At 52.5% G+C, this 19927-nt stretch overlaps 1 long non-coding RNA gene across 1 annotated transcript in view; it reads left to right on the top strand.

The window, feature by feature from the left end:
- LOC135190795 (uncharacterized) overlaps nucleotides 1-11478 on the top strand; it is an 80479-nt gene extending 69001 nt beyond the window's left edge. The window contains exons 2-3 of the long non-coding RNA XR_010308634.1: nucleotides 2389-2516; nucleotides 11410-11478. This is a non-coding gene — a long non-coding RNA (uncharacterized LOC135190795). The remainder of the gene's footprint in view (nucleotides 1-2388; nucleotides 2517-11409) is intronic.
- The last annotated feature ends 8449 nt before the right edge of the window (nucleotides 11479-19927 follow it).

Here is a 19927-nt window from a genome sequence, read left to right as displayed (position 1 = left end):
ACATCTGCAACTAGAGCAGGTTGCTCAGAGCCACAAACACCCTGAGCTGGAATGGTTCCAGGGATGGTCCTCTCCCACCTCTCTGGGCAACCTGGGCCAGGCTCTCACCACCCTCAGTGTCAAACATTTCTTCCTCCTCTCCAGTCTGAATTTCCCTCTTTTAGTTCAAACCCTCAGGGAATGGAAGGGAAAGGGGAAGGGAAGGGGGAAAAAAGTCATTATCTCTGACAGCCATGTGCTTGTGGGATGATGGACATCACAGGCTGCAAGCTCAGGTACATGAGGAGAGCCTGAGGGAGCTGGGCTGGGAGCTTGAGAAGAGGAGCCTAAGAGGTGACCTCAGCAGTGGTTCTCAATGTGTGCAGGTGAGTGGCAGGAGGCTGAGCCAGGCTCTGCTGGGGGATGCCAGTGCCAGCACCAGGGGCAGTGGTGGAAGCTGAGGCAGAGGTGGTTCCATGTGAACCTGAGGAGGAATTCTTTCCCTGTGAGGTTGCCAGGGCCTGGCACAGGCTGCCCATGGGGGTTGTGGAGTCTCTCCCTCTGGAGATATTCAAGAGCTGCCTGGCTGTGTTGCTGTGTGACCTGCTCTGGGTGCTGCTGCTGTTGCAGGGGGGGCTGGACCAGATGATCTTTGGAGGTCCCTTCCAGCTCCTGCCATTCTGTGGTTCTATGATATTGAATTCTGCTGAGACCTCACTAGGTGGGACTGGAAGATCACTCAAGGCACCCCAAGCTGCAGCTCCTGCTGCAGTTTGATCCACATGCTCGCACAGCAGGAAGGCTCTCATGGCTCATTAATGCCAGCACCGTGTTTACAAACTGCCATGGCAAGAGCTGTAGCTGTAGAAGTTGCACAATGGTATCAATGTGCAGCAGGGTTGGGTCGATGAGGTTTGGGGTGCTTTTATTGTCTGCCACCCAGGCTCACTTCAGACAAACCAACCCCAGCCAGCATTGCTCTGACTGGCCCCACAAAGGACCAAAACACTGCAGTGCCTTTCTGGCATGTGAAAAATGGCACATGGATAATTCAGGGGATCAGAGGATCATAGAGTCAAGCAGGTTGGAAGAGAGCTCCAAGCTCAGCCAGCCCAACCTAGCACCCAGCCCTGCCCAACCAACCAGACCATGGCACTAAGTGCCCCAGCCAGGCTTGGCTGCAACACCTCCAGCCACACAGACTCCACCACCTCCCTGGGCAGCTTGTTCCAGTACAGTCCCACATTACTCACATTTTAAACTCCAGAGGTGGTGAATTGGTGCCATCAGTTCTTTCCAGTCCATCCCTTTATGCAGCTCCTACCACTGACACTTCTTCATTAATCATGTTAAACCTCACTTAGAGAACAGAGGTAAATTGCATAAAGAGAGCTTCAAAACAGCTGCTAAATGTCCTTTCTGTTTAGCCTATCCTAAGGAATGGTCAAACAATAATTGCAAGATAAGAGATACTGCTACATTCTGTAGCTCTGTTCTGTTTGTCCTGACCTACTTGAGTGACATTTAGAATTGTAGAGCCAGAGAATCAGTCAGGGTTGGAAGGGACTCTGGTCCCTTATTCTGTTGCTGGCTGCCTGGCAGCAGAGCCCAACCCCACCTGGCTACAGCCTCCCTGCAGGCAGCTGCAGACAGCAATGAGCTCTGCCCTGAGCCTCCTCTGCTGCAGGCTGCACCCCCCCAGCTCCCTCAGCCTCTCCTCACAGGGCTGTGCTCCAGGCCCCTCCCCAGCCTTGCTGCCCTTCTCCAAACACCTTCCAGCACCTCAACATCTCTCTTGAATTGAGATAGGGCCCCTTAAGATACTCTTCTGCTGGGAAACCAGCAACAGAACAAGGGGACACAGTCTCAAGTTGTGCCAGGGCAGGTCTAGGCTGGATGTTAGGAGGAAGTTGTTGTCAGAGAGAGTGATTGGCATTGGAATGGGCTGCCCAGGGAGGTGGTGGAGTCCCCATCCCTGGAGGTGTTGAAGCAAAGCCTGGCTGGGGCACTTACTGCCCTTCTCTGGACACCTTCCAGCACCTCAGCATCTCTCCTGAATTAAGGAGCCCAGGACTGGACGCAGCACTCAAGCTGTGGCCTGAGCAGTGCTGAGCACAGGGGCAGAAGAACGTGGGGAGCTGCATGGAAGTCAGCAACCAGCATTGTTCACTGCAAATGCTCCTGCACCCAGGGCTCCTCAGACCACCTGAGCATCTGGGCCAGCCCCTTTGTAAGAGGTTAGCTAAATGCAGTCCATGCTCTCCACTGCTGCACCTCATCCAGCACTCATTATTAAAAGATGAGCTTCCAGGAAGGCTTTTAATCTTGGCCTGAAGTCTCCAGGACATGAAGAATGCTCTGCTTCCCCCAGTCATTTGTTTCACTTTCTCTCCTTTCATTTAAAATCAGCCAATCCTGGTGGCAGCAGCCCTGGGAGGGGTTCACTGAAGCTGGCCAGAGAGCAGAGGAGACCCAAGAGCAGGGGCAGCTACTCCTGGAGATGAAACCTCCACACTGATCACGTTATGAGTTGCCAGGTATGAGGCAGAGCAAGAATGTTTGCATGAGTGGCTGGGGCTGAGGACAGCTGAGGGCATGTGGGGGTGTTCCTCTAATGCAGAACTCTGTCCCACAGTCAGATGCAAGTCTTGCCAGCCAGAGGTCACATAATTACAGAACCCCAGCATGGTAGGGGGCAGAAGGGACCTCTGGAGATCACCTAAAGCAGAGGCACCCACAGCAGCTTACCCAGGATCACAATGGCTAGGGGGGGGGGTTGAAAGTATCCAGAGCAGGAAACTCTACAACCTCTCTGGGCAGGCTGCTCCAGGCTCCAGCACCCTCAGGGAAGCTTTTCATTATGTTCAAGTGGAACCTCCTAGGTCCCAGTTTGTGCCCATTTGCCCCTTGTCCTGTCACTGGGCACCAGTGACAAGAGTCTGGCCCCATCCACTTACCCCCTACCCTTTAGCTCTTGCTGAGCATTGCTCAGATGCCCTCTGGGCTGCTCTTCTCCAGGCTCAGCACCCCCAGGGCTCTCAGCCTTTGCTCCTCACAGATGTTCCAGGCTCCTCAGCATTTTAGTGTCCCTCCAGGAGACTCTCTCCAGTAGTTCCCTGTCTCTCTTGAACTGGGGAACCCAGAACTGGACCCAGTACTCCAGATGTGGCCATAGTAGGGCAGAGCAGAAGGAGAGAAGAACCTCCCTTGATGTGCTGGGTGCACTCCAGAAGACCACTGGCCATGCAGGCACGTTGCTGGCTCATGGGCAACTTCTTGCCCAAAAGGGCTCCTAGGTCCTGCTCCATGGAGCTGCTTCTCACCAGATCATCCCTCCCTGACACTGGTGCAGAGATTTTCTCTCCCATCAGGGGCAGGACCTTACCCTTTCCTTGCCTGAACTTCATGAGGTTGCTCTCTGCCCAACTCTGCAGCCTGCCCAGGTCTCACTGGCTGGCAGCACAGCCTGGCAAGGTGCCAGCCACTCCTCCTAGCTCTGTACCACCAGCAAACTGCCTGAGAGTGGTCTCCATTCCTAAGCTCAGCTCTTGCTGTCCCAGCTCCTTTGATGTGCTGGGTGCACTCCAGAAGACCATTGGCCATGTGGGCACATTGCTGGCTCATGGGCAACTTCTTGCCCAAAAGGGCTCCCAGGTCCTGCTCCATGGAGCTGCTCCCAGCAGATCATCCCTCCCTGACACTGGTGCAGGGATTTCCCCCCACATCAGGGGCAGGACCTTATCCTTTCCTTGGCTGAACTTCATGAGGTTGCTCTCTGCCCAACTCTGCAGCCTGCCCAGGTCTCACTGGCTGGCAGCACAGCCTGGCAAGGTGCCAGCCACTCCTCCTAGCTCTGTACCACCAGCAAACTGCCTGAGAGTGGTCTCCATTCCCAGCTGCTTGGGCTGTGTTGCTTGCCCCATTCCCCCTTGCTCAGCTCTTCTTGCTGCTGTCAGATGGCATCGAGCAGGTTTTAATCCACACAAAGCCACGAGCCAATGTACAAGGTTGTGAGATGATGAATATGATTTTATATTGTAGCTACCTCTAGGCATTCACTTTCTGATTTCATTGTGGTTGTTAAGACTTCTTTTATTCATTTCATAAGGGGAAGGGGGGGGGGGGGGGAAAGCAACACCACAACATTTAATGTAAAAATAAAAGGAGTCATCATAATCTGGGTGAATTGCTGTGCTCCAGGCTTTCCTCCATGTGTGCTTAAAGACACAGATGAACTGGGATGTGACAGCCTGTGGAAGGAACACCTCCTCTAAAGCCTAGCAGAGGCACTAGGAGTTGGATCACAGAGCAGGAGACAGCACAGTGGCTTCAGGTGGGAAAAGTCATGATCCTCGTGGTTTGAGTCAGGCTGGAAAATCAGAGACTGCATCAGGCTGGAAGGGACCCTCAAAACTCATCTTGTCCAGCCCCCTTGCAAGCAGCAGGGACACCCCAATTAGAGTAGGCTGCCCAGGGCCATATCAAGGCTGATCATAGAATCATAGAATCAAGAAGGTTGGAAGAGAGCTCCAAGCTCAGCCAGCCCAACCTAGCACCCAGCCCTGCCCAACCAACCAGACCATGGCACTAAGTGCCCCAGACAGGCTTGGCTTCAACACCTCCAGGGGCAGCCACTCCACCACCTCCCTGGGCTGCACATGGAGTCACAGTCACAGAGTCATAGAATCACAGTCACAGAGTCATAGAATCACAAAATCAGTCTCACTGAGTCAGTCACAGTCACAGAATGTCAGGAGTTGGAAGGGACCTCTAGAGATGATCTGGCCCAGCCCCCCCCACCAGCCCAAGCAGGGTCACTCAGGACAGCCTGCACCTGATCCTTCACAGCTGTCCCCAACCAAACAAACATCCCCAAAGACCAGGAGATGCCACTTCCAGCAATGTGTTTAAGGAGTTTTGCTTTCATGCTGTGTGGAGCAAGGCATGGCCCAGTGCTGAGGCCATCTAGAGCTGGGAGAGGCAGTGCCTGTGCCTGGAGAGCATGGCTCTGGAGAGCAGGGATGCAACCCAGGAGGCAGCTCTGCTCCCCAAACTCCCAGGGAGCAGCAGAGGCAATACTAAGCCTAACACAGAGCCAATTACCACCTATTTTTAGCAAGCCTTTGACAGCTTCCCCTTTTCAAACCTGGGGATATTTACTCATTATGTTCTAAATCAGCTCACTCACCCTGAGGTGGCCTCATGTGTCACAGGCTCAGGATGTTATCAGCTGAGCATCAGCAGTGTGCCCAGTTCTGGGCTCCTCAGCTCAAGAGAGATGTGTCCAGAGAACATGTCCAGAGAAGGGCAGCAAGGCTGGGGAGGGGCCTGGAGCACAGCCCTGTGAGGAGAGGCTGAGGGAGCTGGGGGGGTGCAGCCTGCAGCAGAGGAGGCTCAGGGCAGAGCTCATTGCTGCCTGCAGCTGCCTGCAGGGAGGCTGTAGCCAGGTGGGGTTGGGCTCTGCTGCCAGGCAAGCAGCAACAGAACAAGGGGACCCAGGCTGAAGCTGTGGCAGGGCAGGTTGAGGCTGGATGTTGTTAGGAAGTTGTTGTCAGAGAGAGTGATTGGCATTGGAATGGGCTGCCCAGGGAGGTGGTGGAGTCTGTGTGGCTGGAGGTGTTGCAGCCAAGCCTGGCTGGGGCACTTAGTGCCATGGTCTGGTTGGTTGGGCAGGGCTGGGTGCTAGGTTGGGCTGAATGAGCTTGGAGCTCTCTTTCAGCCTGCCTGATTCTGTGATTCTATGAGGGGGCACTTAGCAGACTGAGCTCCCCCCAGTGATACTGACTGGGGCAGGCTGCAGACAGGTCAGGGATTGTCAATACCAGCAGTGTGACAATTAAGCACCAAGTTGTGCATCAGGCAGGGTTTGGAGTCTATCCAGGTCAATATAAAGTACGGATAAAAAGAAATCCATGGGTTCCAAGGAGCAGCCTGTTTGGAAAGCAACAGGTTCTGTGTAAAGGGAGCATCAATGTGAGTAAAAGCAGCCAGCTGGGTGTGAAGGGTCTGCTGCTTCACTGCTCCCTGTGTGCTTATGTACAGCAGGTGTCCACTGGAATGGTCTTGCTTTATCTCTGCTTTGCAGAGGTGTAAACAGGCAGAGGAGGAAGCAGGAGTGGAAAAATAGACTGTCCAGCTGCCTCTCAGGCAGTGCCACTCCTGGGATGCTGCTTGCCTTGCTTAGGCCAGGACTCAGAATCACAGAAGTGCTTAGGTTGGAAAAACCTGGAATCCTGGGGGCAGTTCTGCAGCCCCCAGCACAAGCAGGACATGGAAGTGTTGGAGGCAGTGCAGAGGAGGCCACCAAGATGCTGAGAGGGCTGCAGCAGCTCTGCTCTGAGCACAGGCTAAGAGAGTTGGGGCTGTGCAGCCTGCAGAGGAGAAGGCTTCCAGGAGAGCTTGGAGTGGCCTTGCAGGATGTGCAGGGGGCTGCAGGAGGGCTGGGGAGGGACTGTTGAGAAGGTCTGGGAATGGCAGGAGGAGGAGGAATGGGTTTGAAGTGGCAGAGGGGAGAGAGAAAGTGGATGTTAGGAAGTTGTTTGCAGTGAGGGTGGTGAGAGACTGGCACAGGTTGCCCAGGGAGGTTGTGGAGCACAGAATGGGATCAAAGACCACATTGGGTGTTTCTGTGCTCCACAACCTCCCTGGAGGTGTTGAGGACCAGGTTGGATGAGGCCTTGAGCAACCTGTTCTAGTGGGAGGGGTTTGGAACTGGCTGAGCTTTGAGGTCCCTTCCAACCTAAACCTTTCTATGCTTCTACAATCATTCAGTTCAACCATTAAGGCAGCACTGCCAGGTCACTTTAACCCATGTCAAAGGATCATAGGATCACAGGATCATTTAGGTTGGAAGAAACCATTAAGACCATCAAGCCCAACCATTAACCCAGCACTGTCAGGTCACCACTGAACCATGGCCCTCAGCACCACATCTGCACAGCTTTGAAACCCCTCCAGGGGTGGGGATTCCACCACTGCCCTGGGCAGCCTGTTTCAGAGTTTTTTCCTCATGTCCAAAGTAAACCTCCCTTGAGGCCATTCCTCTTGTCCTACCACTTCTTCTTTGGGAGATGAGCCCAATCCCCACCTGCCTCCAACCTCCTTTCAGGGAGCTGTAGAGAGCAATGAGGTCTCAGCCTCCTCTTCTCCCAGCTCCCTGAGCTGCTCCTCCCCAGCCCTGTTCTCCAACCCCTTCCCCAGCTTTGTTGCCCTTCCGTGGACCAGCTTCAGCCTCTCAATGTCCTTCTTGGAGTGAGGGCCCCAAAACTGAACCCAGTACTTGAGGTGCAGCCTCAGCACTGATGAGTACTAGGGGATGATCCAAGTCCTGAAGAGGTGCAGAGAGCAAAGTGTGACCTCCCCCAAACCTGCATCTACTCTTTATTCTTAAAAGCTTTGAGGCCCAGGGCCAAATTCAGAGCTGCTGCTCAGCATGGCACAAAGTATGAGTCCCCTTTCTCTCTCTCCCCACTTAGAGGCTATTTTAGGCTGGGAGTTTATTTTAACTGGCACCTTTTCTTTGGTGCATAAATTACACTTACTCAGACTGCTTTATGCATCAGAAGACAGGGTGTAAGAAATGCCCAGGGAGCCTCAGCAAACCTTAGAGGCTCTAAATCACACCACCCTGGACAGCACCACCAAATTTGCCCCCTGGCATCCCAGGGTGCTGTGAGCATCATGGCTTAAAGCGCCAAGATGTGATATGAATGCAGTTATCACCTCTCTCCTGCTTTTCTGACCCATATGAACAGTCCAGGATGTCCTGGCAAGACTCCTAAGGACTCCAAGATTCTATCCCTTGGCTTGGAAGGGGTAGAGCAGAGCCCACGAGACTGATGTTGGTTGGGTTGCTGCCGGGCTCCTGCCAAGGGAGGTCTGGAGGTGTCACCAAGGCTTGTACCATCACCCAGCTGGCACAGGCTTCCCAAGCATCCCTCCTGAAGAGGGGTGGGAGAGAGCTGCTGGGTGCATGAACCAGAGTGGGATGACTTCGTGCTGGAGGAGAAGGTCTCTAGGTAGAGCAGATGGTGTGAGTGGTGGCAAGCAGGCACCACCGGCTGAGGAGGGCACTGCTGCCCCAGCATGGGCTGCTGGTTACAATAGAATCACAGAACCACAGAATGTCAGGGGCTGGAAGGGACCTCCAAAGCTCACCCAACCCAACCCCCCTGCCAGAGCAGGATGACCCAGAGCAGATCACACAGCAACACATCCAGGCAGGTTTGGAATATCTCCAGAGGGAGACTTCACAACCCTCCTGGGCAGCCTGTGCCAGGGCTCTGTCACCCTCACAGGGCAAAAATTCCTCCTGCTGTTTAAAGGAATCTTCCTCTGCCTCAGCTTCCACTCATTGCCCCTTGTCCTGCCATCAGGCACCCCCCAGCAGAGCCTGGGTCCCCAGAGCTCTCCACTCCCTGTTCACACCAGCAAAACACAAACCAGATTAGCAGCTCCAGGGACCAGGTCTGCCAAGCCCTGTGGATACCTGGCTCTGGTGCCAAGCAGTGTGATGCTTGGGGGCTGGTAAGAACAGGCAGGGACATCTGAGGCAAGGATGGAAATAACACAAGGTCAAACTAGATGTAGGAAAGGGTTCTTTGCAGTGAGGGTGGTGAGAAACTGGCACAGGTTGAGGGTGGTGAGACACTGGCACAGGTTGTCCAGGGAGGTTGTGGAGCACAGAAGCACCCAATGTGATCAAAGATCCCATTCTGTGCTTCTGTGCTCCACAACCTCCCTGGAGATGTTCAAGGCCAGCTTGGATGAGGCTTTGAGCAACCTGTTCTAGTGAGAGGTGTCCCTGCCTGTGGCAGGAGGGTTGGAACTGGCTGAGCTTTGAGCTCCCTTCCAACCTAACCCATTCTATAAACCTTTGATTCCTTCTACAACAGAGAGATGCAACAGGGATGGAGTAAAGCCACAGCCAGAGCAGAGCCAGTTTGCCTTTTAATGCAGGACACAGCTGCAAAGCTGATCCCCAGCTAAAACCTCCTCTAAAGCCCACTTTGTTCTCACTTCTATTTTGCAGTAGCTGTTTAACATCTAATTAGCTGAGCCAAATGAATTCATTCTCCTTCTCATTGTGCATCTTACCTTAAGGTGAAGACTCTAAAAGTCTAACTCTGTCCTTCCCAAGGCTAACCCCCCTATTTCTTCTCCCTGCTTTAAAGCTCCAGGGGCTTTGACCCCAGGATCAGGATTTGCTGTGTCTGGGCTTGTTTAACTCCATGGGACAATTCCCAAGCCCTCCAATGGACTCTGGATCAAGCCATGCTGCCCCTTGCAAGTGCTGCCATCAGTTCCTCTCTAGCTGTACACAAGTTTCCACCTTCAATATCTGAGCCTGAAAGTTCCTTTGGAGGCATTTAAAGTGGAATTATTAATGGCCCCATGTAGAACTGACAGGTTAACAGTGTGCCAATTAAAAACAAAGGTTAAACACAGTTTCTTTTGCAGCCCAACTGCTGTTGCTTGAGACTAATAAATCCACCTGGAGATGGGTTTCTTCTTCTTTTTACAGAGTGTGAGGGGTTGTGTGGCAGCTTTTATGGGCTGGAGCTTTGCAGAAATCAGCAGGCTTTCTCTTTCCAGGCAGCTACAGGTTTCAGGCTATATTTAGCAAGCAGACCTTCTTCCAAAGAGTTGAGTGAATCCAGTCAGAAAGGAAGAGGAGAAGGGAGAAGCAAAAAGAGGGGGGGAAAAAAGTGGGAGATGAAAAGCAAATCCTGGGATTTTAAACAGCTTGCTCCAGGTTTTTAAGTCTGTCATTCATCTCTGTTGTCAGGAGGGCTTGGGAAGCCAGCAGTCCTAGAAGGGGTCAGGCTGGAAGGAACCTCAAGGATCAGCCAGTTCCAACCCTCCTGCCATAGGCAGGGACACCTCCCACTAGAACAGGTCACTTAAGGCCTCATCCAATCTGGTCCTGAACACCTCCAGGGAGGTTGTGGAGCACAGAAGCACCCAATGTAATCAACGATCACATTGGGTGCTTCTGTGCTCCATAACCTCCCTGGGCAACCTGTGCCAGGGTTCCACCACCCTCAACCTCTGCCAGTTTCTCACCACCCTCAACCTGTGCCAGTGTCTCACCACCCTCAACCTGTGCCAATTTCTCACCACCCTCAACCTGTGCCAGTCTCTCACTACCCTCACTGCAAAGAACCCTTTCCTAACATCCACTTTCAATCTCCCCTCTCACACTTCAAACCCATTCTTCCTCGTTCTGTCATTCCAAGCCCTTGTCAGTAGTCTCTCTCCAGCCTTCCTGTGGCCTCCTTCAGATCCTGGAGTCTTCTGAAAGCCTTCTCTGACACTCCAAGCTCTCCTGGAAGCCTTCTCTTCTCCAGCCTGCACAGCCCCAACTCTCTCAGCCTGTGCTCAGAGCAGAGCTGCTGCAGCCCTCTCAGCATCTTGGTGGCCACCTCTGGACTGCCTCCAACACTTCCATGTCCTGCTTGTGTTGGAGGCTCCAGAACTGCACACAGGACTGCAGGTGGAAATTCTGACCCAGGCTCTCTGAGAGCTCCATTTAAGTGCTTCACTTTCTCCTTTGGAAAATAGCTGTCCTTAATGACTGGCAGGACACAGCCCTGTGCACATCAGGGGTGTCCTTTTAGGGGCAGCTGGATGCCAGCTGGGACATGCAGGCTGCTAAATGGCACCAGAAGCACTCCAGGGGCTTTGCAGCCAAACTCTGGGGGGTTCAGCAAGTCATTTCCCCTGGTTTTGTGTCTGTCTCATCACATAAATGTTAACTTGATTGTGGTTTCCACGTGCTCTGTGATTATATGGTGGGATGTGTTGCTGCAGGGTCAGAGAAAAGATAGATTAGAAGGTGACCCTTCCATCACTAAAGCAAAGTGACCCTGCTGGAGCAGGAGGTAAGACCAGATGACCTCTGCAGATCCTTCCCAGCCTCAGTTGTTGTGAAAGGAGAGCCTGGAGATGCTCATCAGGACCAATCTACCCATGGTTGTGGAACATGAAACTGAGAACCACCTTCAGCTCTCTGCAGACCCTCAGCACTGTTGATGCTGAGAGGTGGACAGACAGACCAGAACAATGGCAAGGACACTGGCTAGGACAAGGAGCAATGGATGGAAGCTGCAGCACAGGAGGTTCCAGCTCAGCACAAAGGGCAACTTCTTGCCTGGAAGGGTCCCAGAACCCTGGCACAGGCTGCCCAGAGAGGTTGTGGAGTCTCCTTCTCTGCAGATTTTCCAGCCCTGTCTGGATGTGTTCCTGTGTGACCTGAGCTGGATTCTATGGTCCTGCTCTAGAAGTGGGGCTGGACTCGATGATCTATAGAGATCCCTTCCAACCCCTAACATCCTGTGATGGCCACAGATGGTGCCTTTTTTTTCTGTGATCTGGTAGAGATATTATCAAGCAGTAAGAAATTGGTCCTGGATTTGATTTCTTTTCCAGGCACATTTCAGTATTGCAGGAGGAGGAGGAAGAAGAGAAGGAAGAAGAAGAAGAGGAGGAAGAGGAGGAGAAGGAAGAAGAGGAGGAGGAGGAGGAGGAGAAGGAGGAGGAGGAGGAGGAGGAGGAGGAGGAGGAGGAGGAGGAGGAGGAGGAGGAGGAGGAGGAGGAGGAGGAGGAGGAGGAGGAGGAGGAGGAGGAGGAGGGGAGGGGTTGTGGGGTGGATCTGGCTGCCCTCTTTCCTCCACTCTTCTCCACTCTTCCTCCCAAGCATTCTTTCCTGGCCTCTCTCAGACAGCACAGGGCTCAAGTCCATCTCAGCATCACCTTTCTTACCATTAAATCACTCCCTCAGCATCTTTTTCAAGCCACAGGAGCCTTTGCTTCCCTTTGATGGACATTGATTTGGCCCCAGATTTGCAAGCATGAAAGCTCACATGACTTACAAGTACTGAAGAGCATTTATTCAGCCTGGGCTTTTAGCAGGTTGGGGGGGGGGGGTGGGGACCCTACAGGCTGATGTTTTAAATGAGTTACCGACAGGGGCAGAGGATGTTACAGGTTATTGTAAGCACATCAGAGGAAGGCACTGCAAGATGGCCACGAGCCATGCTTTTCATCCACCTGCCTTTGATTTATGGGCCTCCATGGCAAGCCATAGTAATTGATTAGCCATTTATCAAGGTGCCAATCCAGCCTGGGTTATCTCTTCCTACGGATTTAGAAAGCTACCTCAGTTACGACCAGACTGAAGGACAGAGGAGGAGAAGTTCAGGGTTGAAACTTTGAGGGTTCTGTCATTGAATTGCTTAGGCTCTAAGAGCATCCAGCTCAGCACAGCAGTGCCAGGGCACCATCAAACCAGGTCCCTCAGCAACACATCTCCATGGCTTTGAAACCCCTCCAGGGATGGAGACTCCACCACTGCCCTGGGCAGCCTGGGCCAGGACTTGACAACCCTTTCAGAGAAGAAATTATTCCTCATGTCCAAACTCATCCTTCTCTGGCACAACTCAAGGTTATTTCCTCTCATCCTATCTCCTGATATTAGGGAGAAGATGTCAACCCCCACCTAGCTCCAACCTCCCTTAAAGGAGTTGTAGAGAGCCAGAAGGTCTCCCCTCAGAGAATCATAGAATCAAGCAGGTTGGAAGAGAGCTCCAAGCTCAGCCAGCCCAACCTAGCACCCAGCCCTGCCCAACCAACCAGACCATGGCACTAAGTGCCCCAGCCAGGCTTGGCTGCAACACCTCCAGCCACACAGACTCCACCACCTCCCTGGGCAGCCCATTCCAGTGCCAATCACTCTCTCTGACAACTTCCTAACAACATCCAGCCTCAACCTGCACTGGCACCAGAACTGCTCTTTGTTGCCCTTCTGTGGACCTGCTCCAGCACCTCAACGTCCTTCTTGGAGTGAGGGCTCCAAAACTGAACCCAGTGCTCAAGGTACCTCCCCAATAACCCCTGAGTACTGAACCCAGTGCTCAAGGTACCTCCCCAATAGCCCCTGAGTACTGAAGCCAGTGCTCAAGGTTCCTCACCAATAACCCCTGAGTACTGAACCCAGTGCTCAAGGTACCTCCCCAATAACCCCTGAGTACTGAACCCAGTGCTCAAGGTACCTCACCAGTAACCATTGAGTACTGAACCCAGTGCTCAAGGTACCTCACCAGTAACCCCTGAGTACTGAACCCAGTGCTCAAGGTACCTCCCCAATAACCCCTGAGTACTGAACCCAGTGCTCAAGGTACCTCACCAGTAACCATTGAGTACTGAACCCAGTGCTCAAGGTACCTCACCAGTAACCCCTGAGTACTGAACCCAGTGCTCAAGGTACCTCCCCAATAACCCCTGAGTACTGAGCCCAGTGCTCAAGGTTCCTCACCAATAACCCCTGAGTACTGAACCCAGTGCTCAAGGTACCTCACCAGTAACCCCTGAGTACTGAACCCAGTGCTCAAGGTACCTCCCCAATAACCCCTGAGTACTGAACCCAGTGCTCAAGGTACCTCACCAGTAACCATTGAGTACTGAACCCAGTGCTCAAGGTACCTCACCAGTAACCCCTGAGTACTGAACCCAGTGCTCAAGGTACCTCCCCAATAACCCCTGAGTACTGAGCCCAGTGCTCAAGGTTCCTCACCAATAACCCCTGAGTACTGAACCCAGTGCTCAAGGTACCTCACCAGTAACCCCTGAGTACTGAACCCAGTGCTCAAGGTACCTCACCAGTAACCCCTGAGTACTGAACCCAGTGCTCAAGGTACCTCCCCAATAACCCCTGAGTACTGAACCCAGTGCTCAAGGTTCCTCACCAATAACCCCTGAGTACTGAACCCAGTACTCAAGGTACCTCACCAGTAACCCCTGAGTACTGAACCCAGTGCTCAAGGTACCTCCCCAATAACCCCTGAGTACTGAACCCAGTGCTCAAGGTACCTCACCAGTAACCCCTGAGTACTGAACCCAGTGCTCAAGGTACCTCACCAATAACCCCTGAGTACTGAACCCAGTGCTCAAGGTACCTCCCCAATAACCATTACAGGGAGACACTCTCCTCTCTATTCCTGCTGGTTGCACTCTTCTGACACAAAAGTTTAGAGTTTCCCCTTCCTAGCTGTAAAGCAGAGCTCCAGGTGGAGGTCCCAGCAGCTGCCTGGAGCTTTCTATCTCTCATGGCATGGGCACAAAGTCACATCCCCTCTTAGCCTGGGGCAGCCGAGGTAGACGATAGCTCAGCTGCAGCTCTTGGCAGGCTCCTAATGATCACAGGCCCTTAAAGCATCTCTGGAGCTGCTGGTTGGTGGTTCAGAAGCCCAGAGCAGAGGGTCCCCTTCTTACTGGTGGTGTAATTTTTCCAAAGGTCAGTTTGACACCGTTACAACAGACCTGGGGATACTCTGCTCTCCTCCTCCCCTCTCGGCTATCTGTCAGCCACACACTCCCTGCTGGCATCTTTTCCACACTCAATATATCTCAATGCACCAGTCTGGACTCCTCTTCCTCCCTTCCCCCATGAATATATAACCACCAAATGTGATAGGAAGAAATGTAATAAAGCCTGGTTCATTACATCCTCCTCGGCAGAGGCGGTTAACGAGCACCAAGGCTGCTTAATGCTCTTCTCTTCCCTTGGAGCCAGCTGCAGGTCTGATATGTTTCATCAGGGAGTTTAATTTGCTCTTTGGAGCTGTGGAAGGAAGCAGGCAGCTCCTTTGTGTGGTGGGCACCAGTGGATGAGCCAAGCCGTGAAGGAATAGATCCGAAACCTCCCTGGAAGGAGGTTGGAGTGAGGTGGAGGTTGTTTGTTCTTCTTAGTGTCAGGTGATAAAAGAGGAGGAAATGGCCTGAATCATAGAATCAACCAGGTGGGGAGAGACCTCCAAGATCATCCAGTCCAACCTATCCCCCAGCCCTATCCAGTCAACCAGACCATGGCACCAAGTGCCTCATCCAGGCTTTTCTTGAACACCTCCAGGGTTGGTGACTCCACCACCTCCCTGGGCAGCCCATTCCAGTGCCAATCACTCTCTCTGGGAAGAACTTCCTCCTAACATCCAGCCTAGACTTCCCCTGGCACAACTTGAGACTGTGTCCCCTTGTTCTGTTGCTGGTTGCCTGGGAGAAGAGCCCAACCCCACCTGGCTACAGCCTCCCTTCAGGTAGTTGTAGACAGCAATGAGCTCTGCCCTGAGCCTCTTCTTCTGCAGGCTGCACACCCCCAGCTCCCTCAGCCTCTCCTCATAGGGTTTGTGTTCCAGGCTCCTCACCAGCTTTGTTGCCCTTCTCTGGACACCTTCCTGAAATTGTGCCAGGGGAGGTTTAGCTTGGAAATTAGGAACAGTTTCTTTCCCAGAGGAGTGGTCAGGAATTGGAGCATGCTGCCAGTGGAGTTGGTGAAGTCACCATCCCTGGAGGTGTTCCAGAAATGAGTGGCCGTGGCACTTGGGGACATGGCTTAATGGCCATGGTGGTGTCAGGGGGATGGAAGTGCTGATCTAAGGGGGCTTTTCCAACCAAAGCCTCAAGCATTCTGTAACAGGGACCAGCACCTTCAGAGAGGCTTCTCCCATCCTAAAACAGGTCTTTAAGTTGGGGCACAGTGAGCAGCATTGTAGGTGGACCTGAATCATTTGGGCATTAGAAAGAAGTTCTTTACAGTGAGGGTAGTGAAATACTGGAACAGGTTGCCCAGAGAGGTGGTGGAGGCCTCATCCCTGGGGATATCCAAGGTCAAACTTGATGAGGCCCTGAGCAATTTGATATACTTGCTGGTGCCCCTGATTACAGCAGGACAGTTGGACAAGATGACCTTCAGAGGTCCCTTGCAACTTGATCACAGAATTAAGCAGGTTAGAAAAGACCTTTGAGCCCAACCTGTCTCCTAACACCTCCTAATGAACTAACCCATGGCACTAAGTGCCTCATGCAGCCTCCTTTTAAACACCTCCAGGGATGGTGACTCCACCACCCCCCTGGGCAGCCCATTCCAATGCCAATCACTCTCTCTGCCAAGAGCTTCTTCCTAACATCCAGCCTGAAGCTCCCCTGGCACAGCTTGAGGCTGTGTCCTCTTGCTCTGTCCCTGGATGCTTAGGAGAAGAGCCCAACCCCACCTGGCTACAACTTCCCTTCTGCTATCTGTAGAGAGCAACTCCACAGCTTGTGACTTGCACATCCAACTCAGTGGCACCATGAAAGCTGATGGAGACCTTTGCTTGTTGCAGTTTGACTAAGAAGATCTCTCCCAGTTAGAGGAGCTTCAGTGTTGAGTTCTTAAGCAGGGCAGCAGAGAGCAATTTGTGATTTCCTTAACAAAAAGCCTCACTCAAAACCAGGCCTGAAGGAGGGAAACTCTTCAGTGAATTCAGATCAGGATGGATGGAACTGCTTTGGCAGATGAAATTTCTGGGCAAGGTCCAGAAATTACATTTGAGCTGTGTGGGTTTTTTTTTCACTGGGAGTTGTTCACATTACACTGTGCAGTGGCATTTGTCACTTTGAGTTTGACCTTCTGGAGGAAGACAGAGAAAACAACATCTCAAGAACAATTAATAACCCAAACAGGAGCCAAATCCATCACCTGCAAGGGCAAATAACTACATCTTGGATGTACTGGCAAAAGCTGGAGCTTCTTTTCCCTTTATTCACTTTTCCAGTTGGATTCAAAGCAACTAAACCTCTCAGCACCTTCACCTCTCCCAACCCCTCTGAGAGCCCAACAGACTGAAATGCATTTGTGCTTTCACCTTGGAGAGTGATGAGGCTACTGCTTATCACATCCAACAGGTCCTGTACCCCACTCTGAGCACCTGGTCACTCTGGCAGGTCCTTCACCAGCCCTGGAGGGATCAAAAAGCCATTTGGATGTGGTGCTGAGGGGCATGGTTTAGTGGTGACCTGGCATTGCTGGGTTTGTGGTGGGACTTGATGGTCTTAAAGGTCTTTTTCAACCTAAATGATTCTATGATTGTATGACATGGTTTAGTGATGACCTGGCAGGGCTAGTTAATGGCTTGGGTTAGTGATCTTAAAGGTCTGGAGAAGAGAAGGCTCCAAAAAGATCTTATTGTGGCCTTCCAGTATCTTAAGGTGGCTACAAGAAAGCTGGGGAAGGGGTTTTTAGGATGTCAGGTAGTGATAGGACTGGGGGGAGTGGAGCAAAACTAGAAATAGATTCAGAGTGGATGTTAGGAAGAAGTTCTTGAGCATGAGAGTGGTGAGACACTGGAACAGGCAGCCCAGGGAGGTTGTGGAGCCTCATCCCTGGAGGTCTTTTAGGCCAGGCTGGAAGTGGCTCTGAGCAACCTGATCGAGTGTGAGGTGTCCTTGCCATGGCAGAGGAGTTGAAACTGGCTGATCCTTGAGCCCTAACAGTTCTGTGATGCTGTGCTCAGTTGCAGATGTCCCTGCTGACTGCAGGGGGGTTCCACTGGATGACCTGTAAAGGTCTCTTCCCACTCAAACCATTCTGTGCTTCTGTCTCTTCCAACCAAAACCATGATGTGATTCTGCAAGCCAGCAACCACTCCTGGACTTCCTCTTCCACTCTCATGCTGACTCCTTGGTTGGAATGGTGCAACTGAGAGGGGATTCAATCGATGTTTAGATCTATCTGAGAGCTGGGGGTCAGGAGGGGGGCACAGGCTCTGCTCACTGCTGCCTGGCATAGGACAAGCAGCAATGGATGGAAGCTGCAGCACAGGAGGTTCCAGCTCAGCACAAGGAGCAACTTCTTGCCTGGAAGGGTCCCAGAGCCCTGGCACAGGCTGCCCAGAGAGGTTGTGGAGTCTCCTTGTCTGGAGCCTTTGCAGGCCTGTCTGGATGTGTTCTTCTGTGATCTGTGTTAGATTGCATGGTCTTGGTTGGACTTGTTGATCTCTTTATGTCCCTTCCAACCCCTGACAGCCTGTGAGCCTGTGAACCACCTGAAGGGAGGTCATAAGCCAGATGGGGTTGATCTCTGCTGCCAGGCAAGCAGCAACAGAACAAGAGGACACAGCCTCAAGCTGTGCCAGGGGAGGCCTAGGCTGGATGTTAGGAGGAAGTTCCTGGCAGAGAGAGTGATTGGCATTGGAATGGGCTGCCCAGGGAGGTGGTGGAGTAGCTGTGCCTGGAGGTGTTCAAGGACAGACTGGCTGGGGCACTGAGTGCCATGGTCTGGTTGGTTGGGCAGGGCTGGGTGCTAGGTTGGGCTGGCTGAGCTTGGACCTCTCTTCCAACCTGCTTGATTCTACAGCCACTCTTGCTTAATTATGAGGACCAACTCATTCAAGATGCCATGGTGCTTCAGAGCTCTGTGCACTCAAAGAAGCTTCTTCCTGTTGTCCCCAAAAGCCCCTGGCAGTGGCAGATGTTCAGCCCACCTCCTCTCTTCCCAGCCCCAAGCCCCAGGCTCAGGCTGTGTTAGTTTAAGAGCCCTGCAGAGGCTGTAGGCAGCCATCTGCCCCAATTCCCTGCGGCACATTTGAGCTGAGCAAGGTTTTCTTCACAGGGATATTATTGCTCAGTGTTTCCTGTTGTTTTCACCCAGCTTGTTTATGCCAAACAGCCCCTTGAGATCCAGTCCTATTGTCCTGGAAAGCTTTAATGATCTCAGAGTCGTTGTGTTGGCATCAGTTTAATTCCAGCTGTTAGAAGCTGGCAAGCTGGTGGGAAGAGATGTGTTTATGGGCTCTCCAGCTCGTTTGCTGGGGTGCAGAGTGCTGTGCTAACACAGGCTCACAGGGGCAGTAATTAAAGGCACTTTATTAAGGCATCACCAATCCTCTTGCAGGCTTCAGAGTGGGGAGCCTTGGGAAAAGTCACCCTGCCCTCCACAGGGCTCCTTCCTTTGGAGATGCTGCTTCTGCCAGGCTGGGTTCTGGAGCATTTCCCAGGTGTCATGGTTTGGGTGTTACCTGCCTCCCCCCACACTTCAGACTGGAAGTGAGGAGGAAGTTGTTCAGCATGAGTGTGGTGAGAGCCTGGAATGGGTTGCCCAGGGAGGTAGTGGAAGCCTCATCCCTGGAGGTGTTTAAGGCCAGGCTGGATGAGACTGTGGACATCCTGATTTAGGACAGGGTGTCCCTGCCCACGTCAGGGGGGTTGGAACTGGATGATCCTTGTGGTCCTGACTGATTCTGTGATTCTATGAATAGCCTCAAGTTGTTCCAGGGGAGGTTTAGGTTGGAAATTAGGAAGAATTTCTTCACTGAAAGGGTCCTCAGGCATTGGAGCAGTCTACCCAGGGAGGTGGTGGAGTCACTGTCCCTGAAAGTGCTTGAGGCCAGGCTGGCTGAGGCTGTATGCAGCCTGCTCTAGGGTAGGGTGTCCCTGGGCATGGCAGGGAGGTTGGAACTGGCTGCTCCTTGTGCTCCCTTCCAACCCTGCCTGATTCTGTGATTCTAAGAAAAATCACTCAGGCTAGACTCAGCTGCTGGGAATTGAATGGAGCTTTCTATTTACAGCTGAGCACAAGATACAAGCAGCTAGTTACAATCTAGACAGAAATAGACAAGGTAAAAAGGTAATACAGACACACAGCAGCCCTCCCAGAAACCTGAGTCCCCAGGAGGGGCCCCCAACCACCTTCTTCCCACCCCTCTACCTTACCCCAGACTTTGCCTTAGGTTCAAGGTGAATTTGGAGGATCAGCCAGGGGAGGTTAGGAAGCAGAAGGATTAATCAGGTAGCAAGTTAGGTTAGAGAGAGAGAAGTGCAGCCCAAAGCCAGAGAGCAAACTCCCTTATCTATGTTTGTGTTCTTGTCCTTGTCCATCTCAGCAAGCCTATGAGTGCAGCAGCCAGCACTATTGTTTCCTCTGCACAGCCTAGCATCTAATTCTCCTCACCAAAACACCCCAGCTAGGCTCAGATGAGCACACCAGGGCAATTCCACAATGCACTGGGTTGGAAGGAACCCTCAAAGGTTGTCCCTTCCCACCCCACCCCTGCAGTGAGCATGGACATATCCAACTAGGTCATGCTGCTCAGGGACACATTAAGTTCAACCTTGAATGTCTTCCAGGTTGAGGCCT

The sequence above is a fragment of the Pogoniulus pusillus genome, chromosome 37 (genome assembly GCF_015220805.1).
Source record: "Pogoniulus pusillus isolate bPogPus1 chromosome 37, bPogPus1.pri, whole genome shotgun sequence".
Taxonomy (NCBI): Eukaryota; Metazoa; Chordata; class Aves; order Piciformes; family Lybiidae; genus Pogoniulus; species Pogoniulus pusillus.
The sequence above is the reverse complement of the archived record's forward strand: the minus strand, read 5'-3'. Positions and strand labels throughout refer to the sequence as shown.